Below are 19,136 nucleotides of genomic sequence, written 5' to 3'. Positions count from 1 at the left end.
CTGAGGCAGTAGGATCCCTTGAGCTCAGGAGTTTGAGGTTGCTGTGAGCTTGGCTGACGCCACGGCACTCACTCTAGCCCAGGCAACAGAGTGAGACTCTGTCTCAAAAAAAAAAAAAAAAAAAAAAAGAATCTGGGTGCAGCTAGCTGGGCACTAACTCACAGAATGTTTCTTTCCATCGTGCATTCCCTGGGACCTACCTGGAAGTTTCAGAAGAAGAAAAGAAAATTTCTGCAACCCAGCCTGCATCAGGCTGAGTCTTCCCCACTTTATTGCTGTGGGTTCTAGGGGTTGTCTCCTATGAGCTCTCAATCAAGTTCAGCTTCTCCCCCTGTGCCTGTGATGCTGTGCAGAGGACTCCCTCTGACATGACCAGCTGCCACCCCTACCCCCATGGGTCCCAGATCCCAACGTAACTGGAGTGAGCCAAATGCACAGTGATCTTAGTCTTATGAATCCAGTGGTTTAATAAGTGATTTGTGGCTAGGAAGTTACATAACTATAGATATCACCCAGGTCTATATCAGGTCTTACTTCCCTCTCTCCCCAGGCTGCCTGTCCCTCCCTTGAGTAAGGCTAGATCACCTAGTCTCCCTCAAGTTCCAATGTGTCAGCACTAGGTATAGGAAGCACTGATGGGAATGTGGCTTAAACTGTCTTCACTATGACAGAGTGACAGATTATCATCAACTGATGTGGGTAATCTAGAAGCCTTTTGTCTTTTATAACCACTTTATTCTCATTTCATTCTCTGAGCAATCTCTTAGACAATGTCTGTACTCCCATCAGCTTCTGCACATAAGCAACGTTCATAAATAACCAGGCAGAGCAATGCAGCGTGTTTAGTCATTTTGCATAAGAACTTCCCTTGCACAAGTTCTATATATAACTCATTTGGCAACCCCCTTTTCTACCCATGCAGAACATGTTCTTAGGAGCCCCTCCACTGTGGGCTTCCTGAGGCAATGGAAAGAAAATTCCAGGTGTTACTATTGCCCTAGCCCTTACAGACACATCCCCCACCATGTTCTAGAATTACGTCTCATTACTTCCCACCATGGTTCTTCTGGTTAGGAAGGTCTGTCTCCTTTCCCCGACCCACATGTCAACCTCATTCCTGCCCTTGTTCTCCTCCCATGGCACTTTCCATCCTTCTACCCACAGCAGGAGTCCTTTGATTCTTTTCACTAATCCACACACACTGCATCCTCCCCCAAGATAGGGCCTCTGAAGAGCCCCGCTCCACTCTGATCATTCATGCAGCCGCATCAGCATGCTCTTTTACAGATTTTGAACAGTAATCACCACTTTTGAATCAGATCTGATGCAGTTTTAAAGTCAGAATACTATTTGTAGGTTCAGATTCTGCCATTTACTGCAGTGTGATCTGGGGGAGTCCCTTAACCTCTCCAAGCTTCATTGCCCTCATTTGTAAAACGGGGATATAAAACGTCCCCAAAGTGCTTTCAGAGACAACTAATGCAATAAGGTAGTAAAAAGTGACTTATAAATTTTAAAGTGCTGCATGAATATGAGTTATAATTGTGTTGTTTCTCCCCTCTGAGCTCTCCAAGACCACACCATTTACTTCCTTTCTCCCTAGGTTACATATAGCACCAAGTAACATTGTAAGGTAATGTCTGCTGATTTAAGAATGAATAAAAGTAAACCACTTGCCCATCAGAATTAAGGCAAAATTCTAACCATATCAACTCTATTGTAGACAGAATTCCACAGAGTGAATCTAGAACCTTCTATACAGGGAAACATCCTAAAAAGGCATGGAAATTCATTTACAGGCCACTCTGGTAAATCTGTGCTGAGAGGAAGAAGAATAGCATCAAAACACATCCACTCCTCCTTCTATTATTAATAATAACATGGGGCCAGCACTGCTAACAAGGGGGACAAGTTGGCCTCTGGAACCTATGTTAGTTTTTCCCCAAAAGGCTGCTGCCTTCAAATGACCAGTCATCTCCCTTAAGTTACTTTTATCCCATGGTTTAATCAGTTCCTCTTCAACATCTGATGCAACCCTTAGTATATTCCTTGCTTTCTAGCTGTGTCAGATTTCTGTAGAAGACAGAAACGAAAGTGATGACTAAGAAGACTGCACTTAAAATTCAAACGTTTGTCCTACACATTGATTCCCCACCCACCCCTCCCATTCCGGTCCCCTTGCCCTCCAAAGGGGGAAATTACCCGTTTTACACAGCCTAAAACCTTCAGCTTGCACCATCATGTGCACACTTGCAATCTTTAAACACAAATTTAGTGCATTTAGTTCGAACTGTACAAAGCGTCAGCTACTCAGAGAATTCAGATTTTTTCCCCATGTCCTTGACAGTCTTCTAGGGATACAGAAAGGGTTTACATGCCAAAAGTATACCAATTATGATCAATTTCCCCTCTGTCAGTTAGAAATGATAAGGCATTTACTTTTCTCCCCCACATGGGCCCATTCTCTATATCCCAATCTTTCCTCCAAGTTGAATTGTTCAAAGCACCACGTCCAGAATGGAGAAAAGCATTGGAATAAGGAAAAATAGCAAGAGAGGGAAAACTACAATAATATGGAGTCTTTCTTCATTCAGGTCATCTCGACAGACTCTCACATTTCCCTCACGGGAACAGGACGAGATTTCTCAATTGGGTAATTTTTTTTGACGGTCCGAGCTTAAGTAATACAGACGGTACTTTGGTGGATACCTAAGATAATTAAATGGTTATGGCGATGTGTTAATTCAGGTCACTTTTCAGTGCCAGTTTCATAAATGCGCACTCTTAAAATTGCCGGGAGTTTAACAGAAATTTTAGCCCTGCTCTCAAGCCAAAAGTTTCTCCATTATAGCTCTATCATTATTTCACTAAGTTTACCAAGCTTGCCATTAGAGCCTTAGATGACCCATCTTTTACATGATAAACGGTGCGTCTGGGGTAGTTCAGAGCATCCCGTGGGAACTCCACGCGTCCTCAATAAATTTACTGAAAGCCAGGCACTGGAACTACAGTGCCGAGCAAAATCAGCCCTTAGCACAGAAGTTTCTGGCCTCGGGCTGACTCCTCAGCAAATGATATTTAATATCAGTGAGGTATGGCAGATGCGGAGGGGCCGGGGCTGACGGAGGAGGAGTCGGGCTTTAGGGAGGGAATTGCCTGCCCGAGTTCAAAGGATAAGCAGGAACGGGACAGGAAAAGGAAAGAAAAAAGGCCAATCCGGGCAAGGAGTGCACAGACAATGAAGACGCACAAGAGAATGTTCCGTGCACAGCAACCATGTTCGCCCCCTATGTGTCTGTGTGCAGCTCCTCCCCGGCTCCCGAGCGCCCACAGCCTGCGAGGCGCTGCCGCTAACACCGCCCCGCGCCACCTCCCCCGGCCCGCGCCCGGGAGCCCGGGGGCGCCGACCCTGCCCAGTGGTCTGAGGTGCGCGGGGAAGGAGCCTCTCCCCCTTATCCTGGCTGGCAGCGACCGAGGGGCGCCCGAGCAGTGCGCGACATCTTCCAAAATACTCCGAGAAACAGCCCCTGCAAGCACCACCTCGGCCCCCCTGGACTCCCACCAAACCTCAAAAATGTGTGCATGTTGGGGGGCCGATGAGCGGGGTGCTCTGTCCAGGGAGTTCCGAAAATCGCCACTGCTTCCTCGGAAGCCCGGCCCTCCCGCTGCGCCACCCGCGGCCCGCGCCGCCTCCGACTGCGGCCCTCGCGGGGCTCTCCCCTCCCCCACCCCAAACGGCAGGTCAACGCAGGAAACTGGTCGCAGCATTTGCTGCCGGACGCAGGGCTGCAGCCGCGGGGAAACAGGGGTGGAGGGAGACTGGCCGCTTTGCACACCCTTTAGTAGCTGTGCGTGTTGTGCTGGGCACGCGGGCTGATTATTCAAGAAGTGTACTTTGCTAGAAAATTACTTTAGAAGAAAAGTAATGTTTCTGAACCCTCGAGTTTCCAGAATATTTTCCACAATGCAACGCAGAGGCCTTCCTTCCCCTTGTACTCAAAAGGCTTAACTGAAACGAATGTTTTAGGTAAAAAAGTCAGTTTGGTGTGGTGGTTAAGTAGATCTCAGACACTAAACCCGCTGTGAGACATTAATTGTCTTTACCTCTCTGTGCCTCCGTTTCCACATCTGGAAAATGGGAATCGTTATAGTCCCTCTGGCACGGATTTACTGTGAGATTGACTGTACTAAGGTATATGAAGCGCTTGAGGGCCTGCCACCTCGCAGACGCTGTGCAGTCGCTGGTGATCATTGCCCTCATAGGTTGCTGCTCACTCTGTCACCTCTTGCTGCAGCACGTGGTAAGAAGAAAAGTTTCAGGGTAGCATAACATGCCTCTGAGAAGGAGGACACACGGATTGAGTATTGAAAATGAAATTTGGTGTTGGTCAAAGGGTACAAGTTTTCAGTTATAAAATGAATAGGTTCTGGGGATCTAAGGTACAGTATGGTAACTAGAACTATAGTTAATAGCACTGTATTGTGTACCAATTTGCTTAGATCTTAAGTATCCTCACCACACACACATGCACACACACACACAAACACAAATCCAATGGTAACTATGTGAGGTGATGAATGTGTTAATTAACTTGATTGCAGCATTTTATGATATGTATATATCTCTCAAATCATTTTGTATACCTTGAATATATACAATTTTTGTCAATTTATCTCAATAAAGCTGCAAAAAAAAAATGAAATTTGAGTGTTTTCAAACATTGCCTTTCCCATGAGCCACCTATGGTCCACAGGACACAGTATAGGAGCTGAGCCAAGGACCAAGGCTCAACACCCTGCCCCTGCAGTAACCTCCTGATGGACTCTCCAGCGAACCACCAAGCTCTCTGAGCCTTAACTTCTTCACAGGAGTGTCATGGGGCCAAGTAAGCTCGTGTACGTGAAATGGCTAAAATCCTGCAAGTTTGAGGTGCAGTTATTTCGAAAATACGAAGTTGATGGCCTATTAATAAAACATCTGAGTTAAATAGAACAAGTGACAACTATCCAGAACTTTCTATAGTGCCTTGAGAAAAGTTTGCCTTTTTGGTAAAACTCAGCAGTTATGAAATCACCTGCTGAGGGCAGAACCCCCCTCCCCAAATGCCCTCTTGATAGGATTGCGGGCACTCTCCTTTGGAACCACTGTCCTAGGGTAGAAAAGCCCTGTGACTCCAAGGCGTCACAGGGCTTTTTCTCTTTCAGACGTTTCCTCTGGGATCCACACTCTAAGTCTTTTCACTTCTCTGTAAATCACTTGTCCTCTTCAAATCCAAGGCACCAAAACATACTCCAGATCTCTATAGTTCAACCCTCACTTGAAAGAAATCTCGGGGAAGCAAGTGCACCCGTTCTGTGACTTTAAGATAAATCACTTAATCTCTCTTGCCTGCAGCTTCCTTACCAGGAATATAACACTTCAGATTCTAAGAGTCACATGAGCTCAGCACAAGTGTAAACAGAGTTTCCACTGTTTCCTATCTCTCTGTCTTTTCTGGTTAGTTCCATGAACCTCCCTCCTAGACCCAGGCTGAAATCTACCACCTCACTTTCAGCTCCCTTAGGTTTTGAAGAAAGTGAGGCCTGACTTGTTTTGGGTTCTCAGGTGCAAAAGGCTGCTCTCCTCCCAGCCCTGGCCTACCTGCCTATAAGCTATTGTTTAGTAAATTCTTGCCTAGTGAAGAGACAAAACAAAAATCGCATGGACGAATGGATTAGCTTGCTCATTCATGCAACAGACATGTACTGAGTGTCTATGATAGACTGCAGCTGTGGTTCAGTAAGAAATGATCCCCCTGTGAGGTGGAGGTGGAGGGGCCGGGGTAGGAAGGGGCCTTTGTGGGGAGGCTTCTCCCACGAAGTGAAGCTTGGCTGAGTTCTGAAGGAAGAGGAGGAGGTAACTCAACAGAAGGGGAGCAGTCAAGAGAGCTGGCCCAAGGCCCTACAGTGAGTGGGAAAGAAGGAAGAGATGAATGGATGAATGAATGATTTGAATGGATGAATGAATGACTGAACAAATGAAAGGATGGATCAATGAATGGGCAGCCCGGCCTCACCCTTGGTTACTGGCGCTCTGTCACTGGGTTTCTTTCTCAACTAGCACATCCTGTCGCCAGACACATGATTACATTCCGGTCTACAAAGCAGGTGTGCGTCCTGGACAGTCATGATACCCACCACTGTGGTTAGAAAAGAATTTTGTGGTTTTTATAACAACATTTCCTTGGTTCCTACTGCACAGAAAGCACTTACTATCCAAATGAAGGGCTGAGAAATCTCGGACTTTTACTACTCAGAGGAGCCATTCCTTTCAGCTTACCACTAATTCACCCCAAATGTTTCTAATTAACAGCTTCCATTTCAGCCCTCTCCATTGTCAACATACGTGAAGCGCCTTCCCATATGGGCTGTAATGATTTCGTGTTTTGGTTTTGTTTCCGGTTTTGAGTTTTTGGGTTTTGGGGGTTTTTGCAACAAAATCCAGTAAATACAGTATAGAATTTAACCATGTCTTTCTTTCAGGGTAAAAATCCTCAAGGGAGATAAGTTTACTAAATACAAAGAAGAAAAACTTTTGCCATTCCTCAGAAAGGGGGGAGGCAGGGGGGGAAAAAAACCCTGTAAATGTCACTACTGACTAAGTCCATCTATTTTTGGAAGGCCCTGGGTGGTTTTAGGGCTTTCCATGTAGTCGGTTAAATGGTGACATTCCTCTGAAAAAGGAATGTGCAGCCTCTGCTCCCTGGAGCGCACACCTGCAACAGCTGTAATAAGGGCCTGAAAGGTGAGCAGGGATTCCCAGACCCAGAGCACAAAGCTTTGGACTGCAGCTTTACCTGCCCTCAGGTATCACAGGTCACCAGCATCTTTTAACCCCTGGATCACGCATGTAACTTATCTGATAGCTGTCCCCAGGCCATTCTGGACTTGTGACTGTGCCTATTTAGCACCTGCCTCTCCTGCTGTGTTCATTGCTATTATCTCCTTTTACACCTGACTTAGGACAGTGGATCTAGCGGGTCAGAGGCCCCAGGCTCATTCCCAGGAGACTGACCCAAGCACTATCAAATCAGTGTGTCTCCAAGGGAAACATATCACTGTCAAAATTTCGAAAGCTTTTTATTGTTTTAAAAAAAGGCATTTGTATTATGCTGGTATTCATCGGAGAAGGAGTGGACCTGAGCAGCAAAGAGATATGCTCTTGCTGAGGTTTTTAAGATCCACTGTGTTTGTAAGGATTTCTTATACTTGCAACTTTGTTTTTTCCCATACTAGGTTGAAGGTGTTAGATTAAAAATAAAGTTTTACAGTGGTGGTTCCTTATCTGAGTCTCTATTTTTGTGTATGCTTGAAATTTTCCATGATAAATGATTACAAAAAGAAAGATAAGTAAGCACAGCATTTCACAAGCCGTAGAATCCTTGCCACTGTACTCCTCCCTCTCTGCAGCCCCAAGAAGACTCCACAACTAGGGAACCTCTGAAAGTTGTACGTCTGACTGTGCTAAGTCTGCCCTGAACCCCAACTCATTTTGGCTCAGCTGCTTAGAAGCAGGGTTCAATTTTTTGCATCTCACATCCCACCAATACTTCTAGAAAGGAACTCTGTTCTCATCATGATAGAAATTAAAGGTTCATGTCTTCTGAGAAGGAAATTATATATTAACAGGGCTTCTGATGTTATTCTTACCCTTTATTTAAAAGGTAAAGGTTCTAAGGACATTTTAAAAATTGCAATAGTATTATTGGGAGTAAATTTTATTCCTATGTCTAGAAAACATAAATTAGCAAATGATGATGTCACAGTTGAATTTTGCAATACAATTGAGGATTTTATGACTGCCTTAAGTCTAAATCACAACACAGATAAATTAAAAACAGAAAATGAATTCTATAAACGTCATTGCCACAAAGAAAAACAATCTATGGAACATTTACAAAGTTAGCTTCTTAGAAACTGTTACAAAAACTCCACGTTCCATCTACGCTACTTCTGGGTCAGGAGGAGTACCGTACCCCCAAGTGAAAGTCGTTCTCTTAGCAAATGTTTTGTCATACATCCAAGTCCAGGACAAGTTGACTTTCCCTTCCCTCCTGCCCTATAGATGGAGACTGGTGGGCACATGGAGGAGAAGGGACAGAGAGCTAAGGACTCAATGGCAGCCTTTTTTTTTTTTTTTTTTTTTTTTTTTTTTTTTTTTTTTTTTTTTTTTTTTTTGAGACAGAGTCTCACTCTGTTGCCCGGGCTAGAGTGAGTGCCGTGGCGTCAGCCTAGCTCACAGCAACCTCAAACTCCTGAGCTCAAGCGATCCTACTGCCTCAGCCTCCCGAGTAGCTGGGACTACAGGCATGTGCCACCATGCCCGGCTCATTTTTTGTATATATATATTTTAGTTGTCCATATAATTTCTTTCTATTTTTAGTAGAGACGGGGTCTCACTCTTGCTCAGGCTGGTCTCAAACTCCTGACCTCGAGCGATCCACCCGCCTCGGCCTCCCAGAGTGCTAGGATTACAGGCGTGAGCCACCACGCCCGGCCTCAATGGCAGCCTTGACCAGAGGGGCAAGCTTGGCTCTGACGTCAGACCAGCTCCCTGGGCTCTGGAGGAGAACAGGAAGCAAACTCCTCATGCTCCATTAAAGCATCCGAGGGCTGTTCAAACCTTAGAACCTGCTTAAAAATATGGGTCATTTTGAACTATCAGGATGATAGCCAGTCTGAATTCATGAAAACCCCCTGTATGCTTTAATGTGATTTATAGAACAGTTTTAAAGAGTAGTTTCCCCACTGCTTCACTTGACCAGCCTAAAAGAAAAAAAAAAAAAGTAGTTTACACTAAATGTCCAAATACAGCTTGGAAACCATTTTTTCTTTTAGCTTTTTGTTTTTAAGCTTTTTAGTAAAATTCTATTCCTACTCAAACATAATGGCAATGACGTTTGCCTAGTTTGAATTGTCAGATTTACCATTGGCCACTCTATCTTAATTAGGTGCTGACCTCTTGTTAGAATACGACTTGCATGCAAGCCTTCAAGAAGAACATGCTGTACCACCTGGGCTTTCTCAAGAAACCCTGCCCCAGCAGAAGGGGACAACTGGCCATCTGCAAAAGCAAATGCAAAAACAAGCACGAATCAGCACAGCTTCCCAGAGGTGCACAGTGCCGGGGCCCCATGTCGAGGACGAGCTCGTGCTGTGTTAGTTCAGCATACACGTCAGTTCAGGTCCCACCAAATCCATGTGCCTTTGTCCCCTACACTCACATAGCATGCATGCTTGCTCCTTAAATCAATCTTCTTTCTCTTGTCCACAGCTATCCTGCTGTTGGTATATTGTGCCACGTTCCTGAATCCTGAGGAAGCCAAGGTTTTTGATAGCCAGCATCGAAATACTCTCAGTTTTATATTAAATGACAGCATTAGAATTCCAATATGCTTTGTCCAATTAAACAAGATGCAGGGGAGTGAGGTTCCACATAAGCAGTTTCACAAATTCAGGGAAAAGACATGTCTTGGCCAGAGTAGGTATGAATAAATACAAAGGTGGGACTACTAGTTTTATTTGAAGATTTGTGTTTACTTCCCTCAAACCTATTTCAATAACAATACAAAAAGAAATTTTAAAAAATGCTAAGCAGCCAAGGGAGACTGCTTACAGGACTCCAGCCACAAGAGTGCAGAGTGAAATACCAACAAAAAACAGGATTAGGGGAAAGGGTGGAACCGGATGAGAGAACACTCGTGCACAGGCACACACATGCACGCACACCGATATTGCCCCATTGCCAATCTTTTTCAGGGCTTAGCTTCAGAATACTTGGAAGGCAAGAGATTAGACAACTTTACATCCTCCAGGCAAGAGATTAGACAACTTTCCCTGGGGAAACTGAATATCCCAAGGGAAACCCCACTCCCTGAACATACTGACATTTAAAGTTCTTCCAATGGAAAAAAAGTAAATAAAGAAATAAACAAATAAGTGACCAAGACATTTCAGGAAAGCCACACCTTTGAAAGAAACAGACCAAAAGAAACTAATATAGAGAAGAAATTCAAAAGAAATAAACAAGAAGTAAAAAAATGTTTTAAGCTAATATTAATTTCCATAGAGAGATAAAAGAAGATATATTTTTGAAATAAGTCACTATTGTTTTGTGAGAGCTCTTGGGAATTCTAAATGTGATAGTAGAGATTAAAAGCTCAATAGAAGGGTTAAATGATAAATTTGAAGAAATCTCCCAGGAATTATAAGAAAAAGACAAAGAAATTGAAAAGAGAAAGAAGATTTTTTTAAATATTAATATATAGAGGATCAATCCAGGAGGGCCAACATCCAGAAAGAGAGAATAAAGAAAACACAATGAGAGAAAGAGAGCATGAACGAGAGTGCGAGTGAGAGCAAGCAAGAAACAGAAAGATGGAATCCTGTGTGTACAATGCAGCTCGAATGCAGTTAAAGCTGATGTAATTTAGCACACCATACAATGTTGGGTTCTAAGCCAATGATGGCAAAAACAGAAAACCAACAAAATGTACAGTGCAGATTCCTCAAAAAACTCAATAGTGGCTAGTCCCAAATAGTACTTCTGAAACTGAAGGTTAAGACAAAAAAAAAAAAAAAACAACCTAAGAAAAGCCGGGTGAAGGCTGTTTGAAAAGCAATCAGAGCCTTCTGTCCCCTCCTCAGCCATCACTAAGTATTTCTTCTTCCCCAGAAGAAGCATTTTTATTCTTTGAAGGAACTCTTTCCAGACTGGAGGTCAACTGGCACAGTGGTTGATTTGAGAACAGTACCACCAACCAGAGCATTTGGTGACCAAAAAATGGTGAGGCCCCCAGCCCTATTTCCCCATTTGGCTACCAAAACACCAACAGCATACTTGTAAACTTGGAAGGAAACAAGAAATGTTTGTTTCTGGGGAATCTGATTAGCCTAAGGAAAAAAAAAAAAAAAGAAAAAGAAAAGAAAAACAAACCAGAAAAGGCTGAATCAAAAATTTCTAAAACAAACAAGCTCCAGCTTACCCAACAGTGAAGCTCAAAGTCAACAAGGCCTGTCTGGAGCTGAGCATATCCAATCAGCTTTTTAGTCCTCTACTCTAATCCTGAGCAGACATCCGAGGGTTACCAAATATCCAAGGAAAGCCCAGGACAAGAGAACTGGAGAACAAAACAAATAAATAGAAGCTACTCAGAGGCAACAAAATACACAGTGATTAAAACTTAAAAAGTATTATGAATACCCTCAGGAAGATAAGAGGTAACGATATACCTTTGAAACAAGAATAGGAAACTATAAAAAGGAACGTTAAGGTTACAAAAAAAAAGATGTATTAGAAATTAATAAACATGTTGGTAATAAAGAAAAACTTAAAAGAAGGATCAGAAAATAGAGTTGAAGTATTCTCCTAGAAAGGAGAGTAAAATGACAGAGGGAAAAACAGGAAAGAAAAAATGAAGAAATTAGAGAACCAATCCAGGAGTTCCAATACCTGATTAACAAGAGTTTCCAAAAGAATGAACAGAAAACCAAGGGGAGGAAATCATCAATAAAATACTTCAAGCAGCTTTCTGGCTCCTGGGCCAACTTGGTGGCTGCTCTTGGTTGGAGGTCACCTCACACCTAAGGCAGCAAGATGGTAGCCACAAAGAAGACCAAAAAGTCACTGGAGTTGATCAACACTAGCCTTTAACTCGTTATGAAAAGTGGAAAGTATGTGCTGGGGTACAAGCAGACTCTGAAGATAGTCAGACATGGCAAAGCAAAATCGGTTATCCTTGCCAACAACTACCCAGCTTTGGGGAAATCTGAAATAAAGTACTATGACATGTTGGCCAAAACTGGTGTCCATCACTGCAGTGGCAATAGTATTGAATTGAACACAGTGTGAGGAAAATATTACAGAGTATGCACGCTGGCTATCATTAATCCCAGCGATTCTGATATCATTAGAAGCACACCAGGACAGACTGGCAAAAAGCAAATCACACAAAATTTTTCTTTATTAAAGCCTGCCAGAGGTTGCTTTAAAAACAAACAAAGATATAATTTGACCTCAAACTCCTGGACTCAGGTGATCCTCCTGCCTCAGCCTCCCAAGTAGCTGGGACTACAGGTACGCATCATCCCACCCAGCTGATTTTTTAAAAAAATAATTTGTAAAGACAGGGTCTCAATATGTTCCTCAGTCTTGAACTCCTGGCCTCAAGCAACCTTCCTGCCTTGGCCTCTCAAAGTACTGAGATTATAGGCATGAAGCACCACGGCTGGCCGGGAAGATCCTTTTTAACCTGAGTACTGGAGGATGTTCTCTGCCAAAACAAGAGAGTAAACCAAAAAAGAGAAAGAGATGAGGGATCTAACTTGGGAGAAAACATAGGGAATTCCAAGGTTGATAGTGAAGGAAAGTCTCAAGATGACAGCTCTGCAACATCCTGGAGAGCCCTCAACCTGGAAAGGAGAAAAGGGATAGGGGTGGGGTGTAGGCTCTACTGAAGAGACAAAAAGGGAGGGATAGACCACCTAATGTTGGCCTGTCTGTTAGAAGGTGGATACAAAGAAAATTAAGCAAATGGGGGGAAGAGGCAACTATATCTGGAAAAACAAGAAGAAAAGATGCAACCATAGTCCACAATGCTCAACTGGAAATTATATTTGTATAAACAAGTTATGTAAACACAAAAGTTTATTTAATCAAAAATTGTATTACCTTGGGAGGTGGGCACGAGAACAAAGGGGAGGGTGGTGTAAGATTTAGATGCTCATCTATCACAATAGGTAATTATGTCTAAAAGTCACAGTTCTACGCATATCACCTTGAAGTACTGAGATGTATACACTAGAAGAAACGGCCAAAAGAATCAAAAGTGGTTGCCTCTAGGAAGGGACAGTGTAAGAGTGTGAGGAGGGATGCAGGGGACCACTGTGTTTTGTTATAAACTTTTTAATACTATTCAATTTTTTAAATGATGCGCATGTACACCATTGATAAAATGATTGATTTTCTTAAAATATGTTATATTTTTTTCAAAATGGAAAAACCAGTATAAAGGATTTTAGTTCTTGCAATGAGTCAACATGGTGATGCACTATCAATTCCTTCAGATAAGGGGCTAGTTTTATTCCCCTCTTTGCCAGAATCTTCCCCACAGAGTGGGCACTCAACAGATTTTTGTCATCTGATGTTTGTCATTTGATGGCATTATTGATTAATTGAAACAAGCTGTCAAAAATATTAATGGGAGGTCCTGGTTCGTGGAGAGGCCGCTGCGTTGGTGCTCTGGGACTTGGACCCTAGCTAAAAGAAAAAAAAAAAAAAAAATATATATATATATATATATATATATATATATATATAAAAATGGGTTTCTTGAGCTACTTTGATAGAAAATTCTAGGAAAGAAATTAATAGCTAACATTCATTAAACACCTACTATGTGTCATTCACTGTTTTAAGTGCTGGGCATGTATCATATTGTTTAATCCTCACTACAATCCCATTAGGAAAATATTGGCATTGTCTCCACTGTATAAACAAAGAATCTGGTGGGCACTGAGGTTGTATAACTCACTCCAAGTCCCACAGCTAGGAAGTGTCAAAGTTGGCTCTAAACCCAGGCTGGTTGCCTCTAGAGTCTCTGCTCTTAACAGACAAGCTTTATAGCCAAGAAGGAGATGTCCTGTGGTCAGGCCACAGCTGGAATATTCTGTTCCGTTTTGGGCACTCGCACACGCGCGCACACACTCACACACACACACACACACTTCAGAAGTGGGATGTAATCACAGGAAGTTGAATAGGATATGAGGAGACTAAAAACCACGAAGGTGGGTGTGAGAAATAGGAATAGTTTTTTGCTGATGACAGTCTCATCATGCTTGAAGGGGGATGATAAAGAAAAGGGATTGAACTTGTTTTTCATGTCCCAAGGAGTAAAACTAGGACCAACAGTAGAGATTATTTGGAGCTACATTTTAATTTAAGGAAGAACTTTTCCAGAATTCCATGAGAAATCAACTACTTTGGAAATAGTCCCATTACTGAAAATCATAAGCTCATCAAGCTCCAGGGGTGGAAGAAACTCTAAAGAGATTTCATCTAGTCACCCTGAGGACACTTGGATCACCTTCACTGCACCCTCGTAAAAGCTCTTCTCAAACATTCCAGAGACAACACACCCAACGGCACGCTTTTTTATTTATTTATTTTTTTTTTTTTTTTTTGGTCAGAGTTACACATGCACACAGTTGAAGGAGTTTGAATAGTCCTATAAGATTCATTAAGAAAAACAAAAGTCCTTCCCTTCAGGCATCCACTTTTTTTTTTTTTTTTTTTTTTTGAGACAGAGTCTCACTCTGTTGCCCGGGCTAGAGTGAGTGCCGTGGCGTCAGCCTAGCTCACAGCAACCTCAAACTCCTGGGCTTAAGCGATCCTCCTGCCTCAGCCTCCCAAGTAGCTAGGACTACAGGCATGCGCCACCATGCCCGGCTAATTTTTTCTATATATATTTTTAGTTGTCCATATAATTTCTTTCTATTTTTAGTAGAGACGGGGGTCTCACTCTTGCTCAGGCTGGTCTCGAACTCCTGACCTTGAGCAATCCACCCGCCTCGGCCTCCCAGAGTGCTAGGATTACAGGCGTGAGCCACCACGCCCGGCCCCACTTTTAATTTTTTTAAGTCATCCTTTTAGAAAGATATACGTCTATATTTCAAAATAACATGCTTGTATTACTATTTCTTGACTTTTCAGTACTAGGCTTTCTCCATTAACTACACATAATGTTTGATGAAGATTTTGTTCTTTCTTTCCCCACCCCCAATATACATACACATCCTCTACATTTCTTTATTATTCCAATATAGTTTATGCAGTGATTTTGGTTAGATCAGTACCTTGTGTTCACGTTATCATACTACATAAATGTTATTTAAAGCTCAGTCATGATGTAAACCATGATTATTTTTATTTCCTGTACAACTCTGTGTTTCCCCTGAAATGAATAAAACGTCTTACTTTTTGCCTTTGCTTGGTTTTCTATGTATTTATCAGTAGTTAGTTCAAACCCCTAATTTTCTGCCAAATGTCTGAATTTCTTCTCAAGACATTCAGTCAGTGATATTCTAGCCATTTCACCTCTTTGAACAACCCTCTTTCAGAGCCTCCTGGCTTATTCTAACGTGGACTGGTTACCCCGCAAGCCTTGCACAGAGCTGCCATCTGGGAACTTCCCTTTACCAACACCTGGAGATTCCCTTCACTTTTCTCCCATTTCCTATATCTCCTGTCCTTCTGTTTTTTGGTTTTCTCCATTGTTCTAGTCATGCTAAAGAGTAGCTTCTTGAGAAAGGTTGTGTGGAAGGTAAATTTTTGAAGCTTTTCCAGACTAAATTTGTCTTTTTTCTACCTTATACTTGATTCAAAATTGTATTCTAGCTTTTAGCGTCACTGTTGACAAGTCTACAGTCATTCTGATAGTTGGTTCTTTGTATATGACCTGTCTTGTCCTCCTTGAAGCTTTTAAGATCTCCTTAAGTGTTCTGAAATTTCACAATGTGGTCTTGGGTGTAGGTCTGTTTTCTTATATCGTAGTAGGTGTTCAATAGGCAATTTCAGTCAGGAAATCATGTCTTCCAATTCTGGGAAATGCACTTGAATTACTTTGTTGATAATTTCTTCCCTTTAGTTTTCTCTGTTTCCTCTTTCAAACACTCTTCAAATACTGTATTTCCTGGAATGAACTTCTAATTATTTTATATTACTTTTTCTCTCCTGTTTTCTAACTCTTTTCTTTCTATTCTAATTTCTGAAATGATTCTTCAACATTCTCTTCCAACTCTTCTATTCAAATATTCATTTTTTATGTTGTTATTAATTCCTAAGAGTTTCTTTTTGTTCTATTAGTTGTGTGTTCTAGCTCCCTATTTTCATTTTTCAGTTAAAATATTTTATTTTCTATCTCTAAAAATATTAATAATTATTTTCCTTGAAGGTTCCTTCTCCTTGCATAATCTCCCCCCGCTCCCCAGGTTAGCTTTCTCCAGGTATTTCAGGTATGTATTTGACTGTTTTGGTCTTGATCTTTCATTTGAGGCTGTTCACAGTGATCCGATAATCCTTGGTTGTCTGCTCTTTAATAAAGGGATTAAAAAGCTAATTGGAAGCTCTGACCTTTGAACGTGGCCTGTCCAATTTGGGTTACACCATAAGATAATCTAGCTGAGTTATTTGTTAGGGAACCTCCAACTTTAGAAACATCAAGTGTTTCTTCTTGAGCTGGTCAGGTATGCCAGAGTATACTCTTCTGTTCTCTTTGAAAGTTGGAGTCCTGGATGACAGAAGTCTAAGAGCCCAGGGGTGTTTTCAGATAATACCTCTGCCACTGACCTCATCTATGCTTGAATCCTCTGTCCTAAAACTATGTTTTATTGTCTCCAAAGGGAAAAAACTCCAGGCTTCTGCTAAGGTTGGAGTGGGGATGTAGCAATGATCTAGCATCACTGAATTGTTGGAGGCAGGGGTTCAGGACTCTATAACTACTTCTGAATTTTTCTATCCGTCACCCAATTTTAGGCCTTCCCCTTCACTCTGATCCATAGGTAGCTGGTGCTGCCCATTCCAATGCCTTTGAGGGACTTGACGTTAATATCAAAGAATTCACAACTTTTCCTACTATAAGCTTAACGCTCACCTTTCCTAAATCTGTTAAGTCAATTACCACAATTAACCTTGTCCATCTGCTATCACTTTCACAACGGGCTTCCCCTCTCATTCTCCTATCCTTGAGGGTTTGTGCCCTATAAAAACAATCTTTTGTTTAGTTTTAGTGGTTTGTGGAGGGAGAAAGAACTAAAAAGATGTGCTCAATCTGCCATCTTTAGCCCCCAAATCTCCTCCATTCCATTTTTGGGCAGTTATGGCAGGAAGTTCCTTCCTATTGGTGTGAACTCTTTGGAGAAAAACTGGCCATTCTATCAAAATTTTAAATGCAAATAACTTTCAGTCCATCAATTCTACTGCTAAAAATTGTTCTAAACATATATGCATAAAAGTTGGGCAATATAAGTTCATAATACATAAATATACAATAAATGTACATAAATATCTAAATACATGAAGAAACAAATAGGAAATAGTCTAACTGTCTATCAGTAGAAATATGAAAAAATAAATTATAGTAACTCATCCCTCAATATTCATGGGAGCCTGGTTCCAGGACCACAAATCCTAGGATGATCAAGTTCCTTATATAAAATGATGTCGTATTTGCATATAACCTATGCACATCCTCCCACATACTTTAAATCATCTCTAGATTACTTATAATACCTAATACAATGTAAATGCTATGTAAATAGATGTTATACTGTATTGTTTAGGGAATAATAAGAAAAAAAGTCTGTGCATGTTCAGTACAGACACAACCATCCATTTTTTTCTGAGCATTATTGATCTATGGTTGGTTGAATTCACTGGTGCAGAACCCACAGATACGAAGGCTGACTGTATATGCCTATGATGTGAGACCTTCCAGCTGTTTAAAAGAGAGAGGTAGGTCTGTGTAGAGGTAGACAAGCAGAGAGACTAAAGACTATGAACTCTGAAGCCATGGTTCATACGCCAGCTTTGCCACTGCATGACCTCAGCCAAGCTGTTTAGTTTCTCTCTCTTCTGCTCATCTGTGAAATGGGGCTGAATCAGTTTCCTATGCTATATGACAAATTGCCACACATTTAGAGGCTTAAAGCAGTACATATTTATTATCTCACTGTTTCTGTGAGTCAGGAGTACAGGCAGGACTTAGCTGGGCCCTCTGCCCCGGGTTCCACATAACTGTAATCAAGGTGTCAGCTGGGGGTGTCTTCTCATCTGGAGGAAGACTGCTTTCAAGCTGGAGAAGAATCTGCTTTCAAGCGCACTCAAGTTGTTCGCAGAATTCACTTCCTTGTGTCTGCAGGACTGAGGGACCCAGCTTCATGCTGGTTGTCAGCTTAAGGCCACCCTCAGCCCCTAGAGCTTGTCCTCAGCTTCTATAAGGCACCTTCAGTTCTAAGCAACATAGTCACACCACTGAGTCAGCATAGTCTCTAAAGCTAGTCGGCTAGCAAGACAGAGACTTGTATAATGACTTGTATAATCATGGGAGTGACACTCATCACCTTTGCCTATTCTATTAGTTAGAACAAAGTCACAGGTCCTATCCACACTCAAGGGAAGGGGATTATACAAGGATGTGGACCCCAAGAGGCAGATATCATTTTGGGGGGCACCCTCGGGTCAATACGCTCCAGAGGCTAACAACAGGACAAATCTCAAAGGGCTGTTGTGAGAATTGAATGAGTTATTATATAGAAAGCAACTAGGCAACGCCTGGTTTATAGTTAGTGCCAAATAAATATTAGCAATTATTATTTTTATCATCATCACACTTGATGATTTATAAATATATCCAAAGAATATTATAAAGTGGAAAAGCAAGTTGCAGGACATTAGACAATATAATTTCTTTTATTTACAAATTTTAAAACATACAAACATATGTTCAGACATATGTTTAGAAATTTTCTGTTAACTGTTAATATTTATGGGGGAAAATAAGGCTTCAAGAAGAATAAAGTACCTCTCTACATTGTATTGAAATATGTTTCATATATAAAGTACTAGTGACTTATCCCTTGGTCACTCTTCCATGAATGAGCTCCAGTTTTCCCGTGTTTGTCAAAGGGACTGCTATGAGCATTTGTAATGGGACAATTCTTAATTTTGAAGGAATTTCCTATGCTTTGAGATCATTTAAATGCCAAGACCCCTGCCCACTAAGAGCCATCAGTGGCCCCCTACTCCTGTGACAACCCAAAATGCCCTCCACCATATTTTCAAAAACCTTTTGGGTGAATGGGGCGGTTTTCTGTCCCTGAAAATCACTATGACCCTTTAAAAAGATGGTACCCAGAACTGCGGCACAGGTGGACAGGTGACATGTCCCAGAACTTATAGGAGCCCTTCAAACCCTGAGATTCCAAGAAATTACTCATCCAACCCAACTGTATTTTGGCTGCTCAATCCACCAGTGTTTGTAGGAACTAGAAATTTTCTTCTAAACCCACACTTCTGGGCAAGATCCTAACCTCCAAAC

The 19,136-nt window shown here is 41.8% G+C and overlaps 1 pseudogene; it reads left to right on the top strand.

Annotated features, from left to right (window-relative positions):
• The first annotated feature begins 11,635 nt into the window (after positions 1–11,635).
• LOC138376971 (large ribosomal subunit protein eL30 pseudogene) overlaps positions 11,636–19,136 on the top strand; it is a 38,437-nt pseudogene continuing 30,936 nt past the window's right edge.

This window comes from Eulemur rufifrons, chromosome 29, assembly GCF_041146395.1.
Source record: "Eulemur rufifrons isolate Redbay chromosome 29, OSU_ERuf_1, whole genome shotgun sequence".
NCBI lineage: Eukaryota > Metazoa > Chordata > Mammalia > Primates > Lemuridae > Eulemur > Eulemur rufifrons.
Note: the sequence above shows the minus strand (reverse complement) of the source record. Positions and strands in the feature narration are given on the sequence as shown.